The following is a 9,440-nucleotide window of genomic DNA, read 5'->3' on the forward strand; positions in this document are numbered from 1 at the left end:
ATGGGTCAGTTTCAACCTTTCCCGACCCATTCTTGCCACCCCAGACATGGGTGTCGACTTTCTTCTTTCCGGGTGGGTGCTCCACCCAAAGGCCCTGCCCTTGCTCCGCCTCTTCCTGCTCCCGGCCTGGTGTACACTAAACTACACTGAAGTCCTCTGCTATGATGATCAACTTACCTTTCAAGATCCATGGGTCCTACAGATGCTTATCACGACATGTGGGCATCAAATGCCCAATAACACCTATGGGGGTGAAACCAGACAATCCGTGGGCTCTCGAACAAACTCACATGGAAAAAAAAGGATGAAAGACAAAACCACCCTGTTACCGTGGGCGAACACTTCCCACAAAACCATCGCTCCACCTCTGACCTCTCAGTCTTCAAAGGCGCCCAAAACCTGCCAAAGACGAGCTGAAATTCATGACTTGGCAGGACGCTAAACATCATGGACTGGATAAAGACACTGGATTTCTGGCTTCTTACAACAATCTGGAATTTGTCCTGTGACTGCAGAGGTGTTGATGGGTCATTTTGCCTCAAACTGGCCCTTAAAATATTTATTATTATTTGGCATGTGCAAAAAAAGAAAATGCCGGATGTGAAAATAACCTGTGTCTAGAAAATCATCATCTGGAACCTGGCTGGCCGGAAGACCAAGATTCATCCGATGAAGTGGGCTGCAGCTCACGAAAGATTATGCTCAAATAAATTGGTTAGTCTCTAAGGTGCCACAAGTCCTAGACAAATTGGAGGATTGGGCCAAAAGAAATCTGATGAGGTTCAACAAGGACAAGTGCAGAGTCCTGCATTTAGGACCGAAGAATCCTTTGCACCGCTACAGACTAGGGACCGAATGGCTCGGCAGCAGTTCTGCAGAAAAGGACCTAGGGGTTACGGTGAACGAGAAGCTGGATATGGGTCAACAGTGTGCCCTTGTTGCCAAGAAGGCCAATGGCATTTTAGGATGTATATGTAGGGGCATTGCCAGCAGATCGAGGGACGTGATCGTTCCCCTCTATTCGATACTGGTGAGGCCTCATCTGGAGTACTGGGTCCAGTTTTGGGCCCCACACTACAAGAAGGATGTGGAAAAATTGGAGAGAGTCCAGCGGAGGGCAACAAAAATGATTAGGGGAGTTACGAGGAGAGGCTGAGGGAACTGGGATTGTTTAGTCTGCGGAAGAGAAGAATGAGGTGGGATTTGATAGCTGCTTTCAACTACCTGAAAGGGGGTTCCAAAGAGGATGGCTCTTGTCATAAATATAAAAGGAAGGGTAAACCCCCTTAAAATCCCTCCTAGCCAGAGGAAAAATCCTCTCACCTGTAAAGGGTTAAGGAGCTAAAGGTAACCTCGCTGGCACCTGACCAAAATGACCAATGAGGAGACAAGATACTTTCAAAAGCTGGGAGGAGGGAGAAAAACAAAGGGTCTGTGTCTGTCTGTATGCTGCTTTTGCCTGGGACAGAACAGGAATGGAGTCTTAGAACTTAGTAAGTAATCTAGCTAGGTATGTGTTAGATTATGGTTTCTTTAAATGGCTGAGAAAATAGCTGTGCTGAATAGAATGACTATTCCTGTCTGTGTGTCTTTTTTGTAACTTAAGGTTTTGCCGAGAGGGATTCTCTATGTTTTGAATCTAATTACCCTGTAAGGTATTCACCATCTTGATTTTACAGAGGTGATTTTTTTTTCTTCTATTAAAAGTCTTCTTGTAAGGAAACTGATTGCTTTTTCATTGTTCTGAGATCCAAGGGTTTGGGTCTGTGGTCACCTATGCAAATTGGTGAGGATTTTTACCAAACCTTCCCCAGGAAGTGGGGTGCAAGGGTTGGGAGGATTTTGGGGGGAAAGATGTTGCCAAACTACATTTTTTCAGGAACCCAGATAAAGTTTGGTGGTGGCAGTGGAAGTCCAAGGGTAAAATAGTTTGTACCTTAGGGAAGTTTTAACCTAAGCTGGTAAAACTAAGCTTAGGAGGTTTTCATGCAGGTCCCCACATCTGTACCCTAGAGTTCAGAGTGGGGAAGGAACGTTGACATGGTGGCAGAGTGGTGGGATTAACCTGAAATCCTTTTGAGATCAATTTGAGATTTTTTTGAACCAGAAAAACAGATTTTAAAAAGGAATTTTTTTTTTCCTTTGGGGCTGCTGGAAAGGAGATCCAACTGAAAGCAGCTATTTTTTTCTCTGCTTTGTGAATTCCAGGTTTTCTTTGCCTGGAGGCAGAGTAGTTAACCTCCTGCAGGGAAATTCACACTCTTCACAAACCTGAAGAACAACCTTTTTTTCCCCTAAAAGTAAATAGGGGGGTGTTCTACCTATTTGCCTGGAGACAAAAGTGGTAGGGGTTTGGTTTTTTTTAGGATTTTGATTTTTTTTTTTTTTGCAAGGAGCATAGATTTGAAAAGGAATATTTTTTCCTTTGGGCTGCTGGAAAGCAGGTTTCCAAGTAGCTGGATGTTTTTTGCTTTGATTTGGGGCCACAGCAGAGACAAAAGGGAATTGTCTTTTTCTGTAGGTTGACAATCACTATCAGAGAATAGGTATCCTATTCCAGCACAACAAAATTTTACAAGTCAAGTTTTGTTTGTTTTATTTCTAAACCTCGGATGTAAAGTTAGTTAAAAACAGAGAGGTTAGGATGACAGACTCCACGGCTCAACAAAAGCTGGAATTAGCCAGATTTCAGGCTGATGAAAAACAAAAGGAACATGAAAGACAGATAGAACACATGCAGATGGAGAAAGACGTACAGGAGGCTGCCTACAGGAGGGAAATGGAGGCAAGGAAGCATGTGGAGGAGGAGAAGGAAAAAGAGAGGAAGCATGAACTGGAGATGGAGAAGGTAAAGGCTCAGCAGAATATACCAACAAACCCTAGCAATCCTTCTCCAGGTACCACTTCCCATCCCAGAAAGTTCCCCACCTACAAGGCAGGCAATGATACTGAGGCCTTCTTAGAAAACTTTGAAAGGGCCTGCCTTGGGTACAGCATCTCTACCGACCAATTCATGGTAGAGCTGAGGCCGCAGCTCAGTGGACCCTTAGCTGAGGTGGCGGCTGAAATGCCTAAAGAACACATAAACAAGTATGAACTGTTTAAATCCAAGGCAAGAGTCAGAATGGGGATAACACCCGAGCAATCTCGTCGGAGGTTCAGGGCCCTAAGGTGGAAACCAGACGTGTCATTTACCCGACATGCCTACCACATTGTGAAACATTGGGATGCCTGGATATCAGGAGCAAGTGTTGAATCTCCAGTAAATTTGCCCTTCCTAATGCAAATGGAACAATTCTTAGAGGGTGTTCCTGAGGAAATAGAAAGATACATCCTAGATGGGAAGCCCAAAACTGTAATCGAGGCAGGAGAGATTGGAGCCGAATGGGTGGAGGTGGCAGAGAAGAAGAAAACCGGTCGCAGTTGGAGCGGAGACCAGAAGGGACAACCCCAGACCACACCCTATTACCAGGGGCCGCCCAAAGCCCCACCTACCTCCCAAAGAACCCTCCAGACACCATATCGTCCCACCACCCCGTTCTCCAGCAACCCACCACGCCCCCGTGACCCGTCAGCTGGACGATGTTTTAAATGTAATGAGCTGGGGCATGTAAAGGCTAACTGCCCCAAGAACCCCAACAGATTACAGTTCATTGCACCGGAATTACACCAGAGGTCCGCAGGCCCAGATACCTCCCAGATACCCTTGGAGCGGAGGGAAACTGTGAGTGTGGGGGGGAAGAAGGTCACCGCGTGGAGGGACACCGGAGCACAAGTGTCAGCTATCCATGCTTCCTTAGTGGACCCCAATTTAATCAACCCAGAGATCCAAGTGACAATTCAACCCTTCAATCCAACTCTTTCGATTTACCTACAGCCAAGTTGCCTGTCCAATACCAGGGCTGGTCTGGAACGTGGACTTTTGCAGTCTATGATGATTATCCCATCCCCATGCTGTTGGGGGAAGACTTGGCCAATCATGTGAAGCCGGCCAAGAGGGTGGGAATGGTCACCCGCAGCCAGGCTAAACAAGCCGTGAGGCCTAGCTCTGTTCCGGAAACTTCTATCAGGACCCGGTCAGAGGTGATGGACCCGGACCTCAGGCCAATGTCTGCAACAGCAGTAGTGGATCCAGTCCCAGAGACCCAGACGGAACCAGTCCCAGAACTGGAACCAGCCGAAGAACCAACGCCAGACCCATTGCCAGCACTGAATCCAGTACTTGCAACCCCAACACCAGAGGGCCCCACCGAACCTGAACCGGCAGCAGCCCATAACCCTACACAAGAGGCTCAGCCGGAGCCTGAACCCCAACATAGTGTCCCAGCGGAGAGCGGTTCACAGTCAACAGAAACAGCCCCATCCCCTATATCGCTTCCAGAGGGACCAAGCCTAGGTCCACAATCCCATGAGGAACTGATGTCTCCAGCATCAAGGGAACAGTTCCAGACCGAACAGGAAGCAGATGAAAGCCTCCAGAGAGCTTGGACGGTGGCACAGAGCAACCCACCGCCTCTCAGCTCTTCTAATCAATCCAGGTTTGTTGTAGAAAGAGGACTTTTATACAAGGAAACTCTTTCTGGTGGACACCAGAAGACTGGCATTCTCAGAGACAGTTGGTAGTTCCAACTAAATACCGGGCCAAGCTCTTGAGCTTAGCCCACGATCATCCTAGTGGCCATGCTGGGGTGAACAGGACCAAAGACCGTTTGCGGGGGTCATTCCACTGGGAGGGAATGGGCAAGGATGTTTCTACCTATGTATGGTCTTGTGAAGTATGCCAAAGAGTGGGAAAACCCCAAGACCATGTCAAAGCCCCTTTCCAGCCACCCCCCATCATTGAAGTTCCATTTCAGCAAGTAGCTGTGGATATTCTGGGTCCTTTTCCGAAAAAGACACCCAGAGGAAAGAAGTACATACTGACTTCAATGGATTTTGCCACCCGATGGCCGGAAGCAGTAGCTCTAAGCAACACCAGGGCTAAAAGTGTGAGCCAGGCACTAGCAGACATTTTTGCCAGGGTAGGTTGGCCCTCGGACATCCTCACAGATGCAGGGACTAATTTCCTGGCAGGAACTATGGAAAACCTCTGGGAAGCTCATGGGGTAAATCACTTGGTTGCCACTCCTTACCACCATCAAACAAATGGCCTGGTGGAGAAGTTTAATGGAACTTTGGGGGCCATGATACGTAAATTCGTAAATGAGCACTCCAATGATTGGGACCTAGTGTTGCAGCAGTTGCTCTTTGCCTACAGAGCTGTACCACATCCCAGTTTAGGGTTTTCCTCATTTGAACTTGCATATGGCCGTGAGGTTAAGGGGCCATTACAGTGAGTGAAGCAGCAATGGGAGGGATTTACACCTTCTCCAGGAACTAACATTCTGGACTTTGTAACCAACCTACAAAACACCCTCCGAACCTCTTTAGCCCTCGCTAAAGAAAACTTACAGGATGCTCAAAAAGAGCAAAAAGCCTGGTATGATAAACATGCCAGAGAGCATTCCTTCAAAGTAGGGGACCCGGTCATGGTCTTAAAGGCACTCCAGGCCCATAAAATGGAAGCATTGTGGGAAGGGCCATTCACGGTCCAGGAGTGCCTGGGAGCTGTTAATTATCTCATAGCATTCCCCACCTCCAACCGAAAGCCTAAGGTGTACCATATTAATTCTCTAAAGCCCTTTTATTCCAGAGAATTAAAGGTTTGTCAGTTTACAGCCCAGGGAGGAGACGACGCTGAGTGGCCTGAAGGTGTCTACTACGAAGGGAAAAGTGCTGGTGGTGTGGAAGAGGTGAACCTCTCCATGACCCTTGGGCGTACGCAGCGACAGCAGATCCAGGAGCTGTGCACTAGCTACGCGCCAACGTTCTCAGCCACCCCAGGACTGACTGAACGGGCATACCACTCCATTGACACAGGTAATGCTCACCCAATTAGGGTCCAACCTTACCGGGTGTCTCCTCAAGCTAAAACTGCTATAGACCGGGAGATCCAGGATATGTTACAGATGGGGGTAATCCGCCCCTCTGAAAGTGCATGGGCATCTCCAGGGGTTCTAGTTCCCAAACCAGATGGGGAGATACGTTTTTGCGTGGACGACCGTAAGCTAAATGCTGTAACTCGCCCAGACAACTATCCAATGCCACGCACAGATGAACTATTAGAGAAACTGGGACGGGCCCAGTTCATCTCTACCTTGGACTTAACCAAGGGGTACTGGCAGGTACCACTAGATGAATCCGCCAAGGAAAGGTCAGCCTTCACCACGCATCTCGGGCTGTATGAATTTAATGTACTCCCTTTTGGGCTGCGAAATGCACCCGCCACCTTCCAAGACTTGTAGATGGTCTCCTAGCGGGAATGAAAGAATATGCAGTCGCCTACCTTGACGATGTGGCCATATTTTCGGATTCCTGGGCAGAACACCTGTAACATCTACAAAAAGTCTTTGAGCGCATAAGGGAGGCAGGACTAACTGTTAAGGCTAAGAAGTGTCAAATAGGCCTAAACAGAGTGACTTACCTTGGACACCAGGTGGGTCAAGGAACTATCAGCCTCCTACAGGCCAAAGTGGATGCTATCCAAAAGTGGCCTGTCCCAAAGTCAAAGAAACAGTTTCAATCCTTCTTAGGCTTGGCCGGTTATTACAGACGATTTGTACCGCAATACAGCCAAATCGCCTCCTCACTGACAAACCTAACTAAAAAGAAACAGCTAAATGCCGTTCAGTGGACCAAAGAGTGTCAGAAGGCCTTTAACCAGCTTAAAGCGACACTCATGTCTGACCCTGTACTAAGGGCCCCAGACTTTGACAAACCGTTCCTAGTAACCACAGATGCGTCCGAGCGTGGTGTGGGAGCAGTTTTAATGCAGAAAGGACCTGATCAAGAATTCCACCCTGTAGTGTTTCTCAGCAAAAAACTGTCTGAGAGGGAAAGCAACTGGTCAGTCAGTGAAAAAGCATGTTACACCATTGTCTACGCCCTGGAAAAGCTACACCCATATGTTTGGGGATGGCGTTTCCACCTGCAAACCGACCATGCTGCGCTACAGTGGCTTCATACCGCCATGGGAAATAACAAAAAACTTATTCGGTGGAGTTTAGCTCTCCAAGATTTTGATTTCGACATCCAACACATCTCAGGAGCTTCTAACAAAGTGGCTGATGCACTCTCCTGTGAAAGTTTCCCAGAACCGACCGGTTAAAATCGTCCTTGAGATTTGGAAAATATTGTTAGTCTTTATGTACTTGGTAGTATATTTAGAGGTACATGTGTCTTATTAACTCTGTTTTTCCTAAAGCTCCAGGAAGAAATCCCAGCCAGCGTTTCACCCTAACAGTGATTTGGGGGGCCTGTCATAAATATCAAGGGAAGGGTGAACCCCTTTAAAATCCCTCCTGGCCAGAGGAAAAGCCCTCTCACCTGTAAAGGGTTAAGAAGCTAGGATAACCTCGCTGGCACCTGACCAAAATGACCCATGAGGAGACAAGATACTTTCAAAGCTGGAGGGGGGGAGAAACAAAGGGTCTGGGTCTGTCTGTGGGATGCTTTTGCCGGGGACAGAACAGGAATGGAGTCTGAGAATTTAGTAAGTAATGTAGCTAGAGATGCGTTAGATCATGATTTCTTTAAATGGCTGAGAATATAAGTTGTGCTGAATGGAATGTAGATTCCTGTCTGTGTGTCTTTTTGTAACTTAAGGTTTTGCCGAGAGGGATTCTCTATGTTTTGAATCTAATTACCCTGTAAGGTATTTACCATCCTGTTTTTACAGAGGTGATTCTTTTTACTTTTTCTTCTATTAAAAGTCTTCTTGTAAGGAAACTGAATGCTTTTTCATTGTTCTAAGATTGAAGGGTTTGGGTCTGTGGTCACGTATGCAAATTGGTGAGGATTTTTACCAAACCTTCCCCAGGAAGGGGGGTGCAATGTTTTGGTGAGGATTTTGGGGGGAAAGACGTTTCCAAACGGCTCTTTCCTAATAAAAAACCCAGTTAGACTTTTGGTGGTAGCAGCGAAAGTCCAAGGCCAAAAGGTAAAATAATTTGTACCTTGGGGAAGTTTTAACCTAAGCTGGTAAAAGTAAGCTTAGGAGGTTTTCATGCAGGTCCCCACATCTGTACCCTAGAGTTCAGAATGGGGAAGGAACCTTGACAAATATAAGTATTAATTAATGTTGTAGCACAGGGCCTACGGGCCTCAGGCCCGGACGATGGCTATCTTAGCCAAATCAGGCATTCGGCTTTAAGACCGATCAGCACAATACACCCGCTGCACTTGTGTCTACGTTTACAACGTGCTGATGGTTTGAAAACGACGGCCACATTTGGACAAGAAGGTCTCCGAAAGCCGGGGGACCCCGCCAGACGTGCGTCGGTCGCCAGGGGGAAATCTCGGAGCCGTCCTGAAGGCGAGGAAACCTGTCGCTACAGCGACAAGGTGATGTGAATCGGTGCCAGGCGCCCGGAGAACGAACGAGCTGGCCTGTGAAAAGGCAAGGCACCCCCAAAGTGCACGTTCAAATAAGACAAAGGGGACTAAAACCTTCATCGGTGGGTATGAACTCGGGCCGGCTTCAGTGTAACACTGTAAACACTCTACCCCGACCTGCGTGCGCTGGGGGAGACGCGAGGGTGAGGATGAAGATGAATGCTAACATTTTGGGCTTTGCCACTGTGTGAGCCATTCATTCTCAACCAGGGGGGACACATACCCCTGGGGGTACACTAAAGTCTTCCGGGGGGGCCATCAACTCATCTAGAGATTTGCCTGGTTTTACCACCTGCTACATAAAAAGTGCGAGCGAAGTCGTGCAAACCAAAATTTAATACCATGACTCATTTAGACTGCTCTATAGACTATACAGTGAAATGGAAGGACAAGATTTATATTCTGATCCATGTATTTTATAATGATCTGGTAACAAGGAGAAAGTCAGCCATTTTTCAGTCACCGCTTAATGTGAGACTTCTGTATTTTGCTGTCTGATTTTGTAAGCGAGTCGTTTTTAAGGGAGGTGAAACTTGGGGCTACGAGAGACAAATCAGCCTCCCAAAAGGGGGACAGTCGTCTGGAAAGGTTGAGAGCCGCTGGTCTAGAAGATCCAACCCCACCGCAAGTTCTGGGCTCTGTGCAGAAATCTATTAATCGAATGCGGATGGGGAAAGCAATCATTAAGGCTGTGTTTAAGCTAGAGAGACTATAACGACACAGATGTAGTGTAGACACACCCTACACCTGTGGAAAGGGGGTATCCGTAGGTGGGGGGGACAACACTTCCCTTGAGAGAGCTGTGTCTACACTGGGGGTGTATGTTGGCAGAGCTAGGTAGGTCAGGAGTTTGTTTAGTTCACACCCCTGACCGATATAGCTACGTCAACCTAACTTTGAAGCGTGGACCACACCTTGGTGAGTCATCTTGAAAGGTGGCCTGCCGA

This window comes from Caretta caretta, chromosome 28 (assembly GCF_965140235.1).
Source record: "Caretta caretta isolate rCarCar2 chromosome 28, rCarCar1.hap1, whole genome shotgun sequence".
Lineage (NCBI taxonomy): Eukaryota > Metazoa > Chordata > Testudines > Cheloniidae > Caretta > Caretta caretta.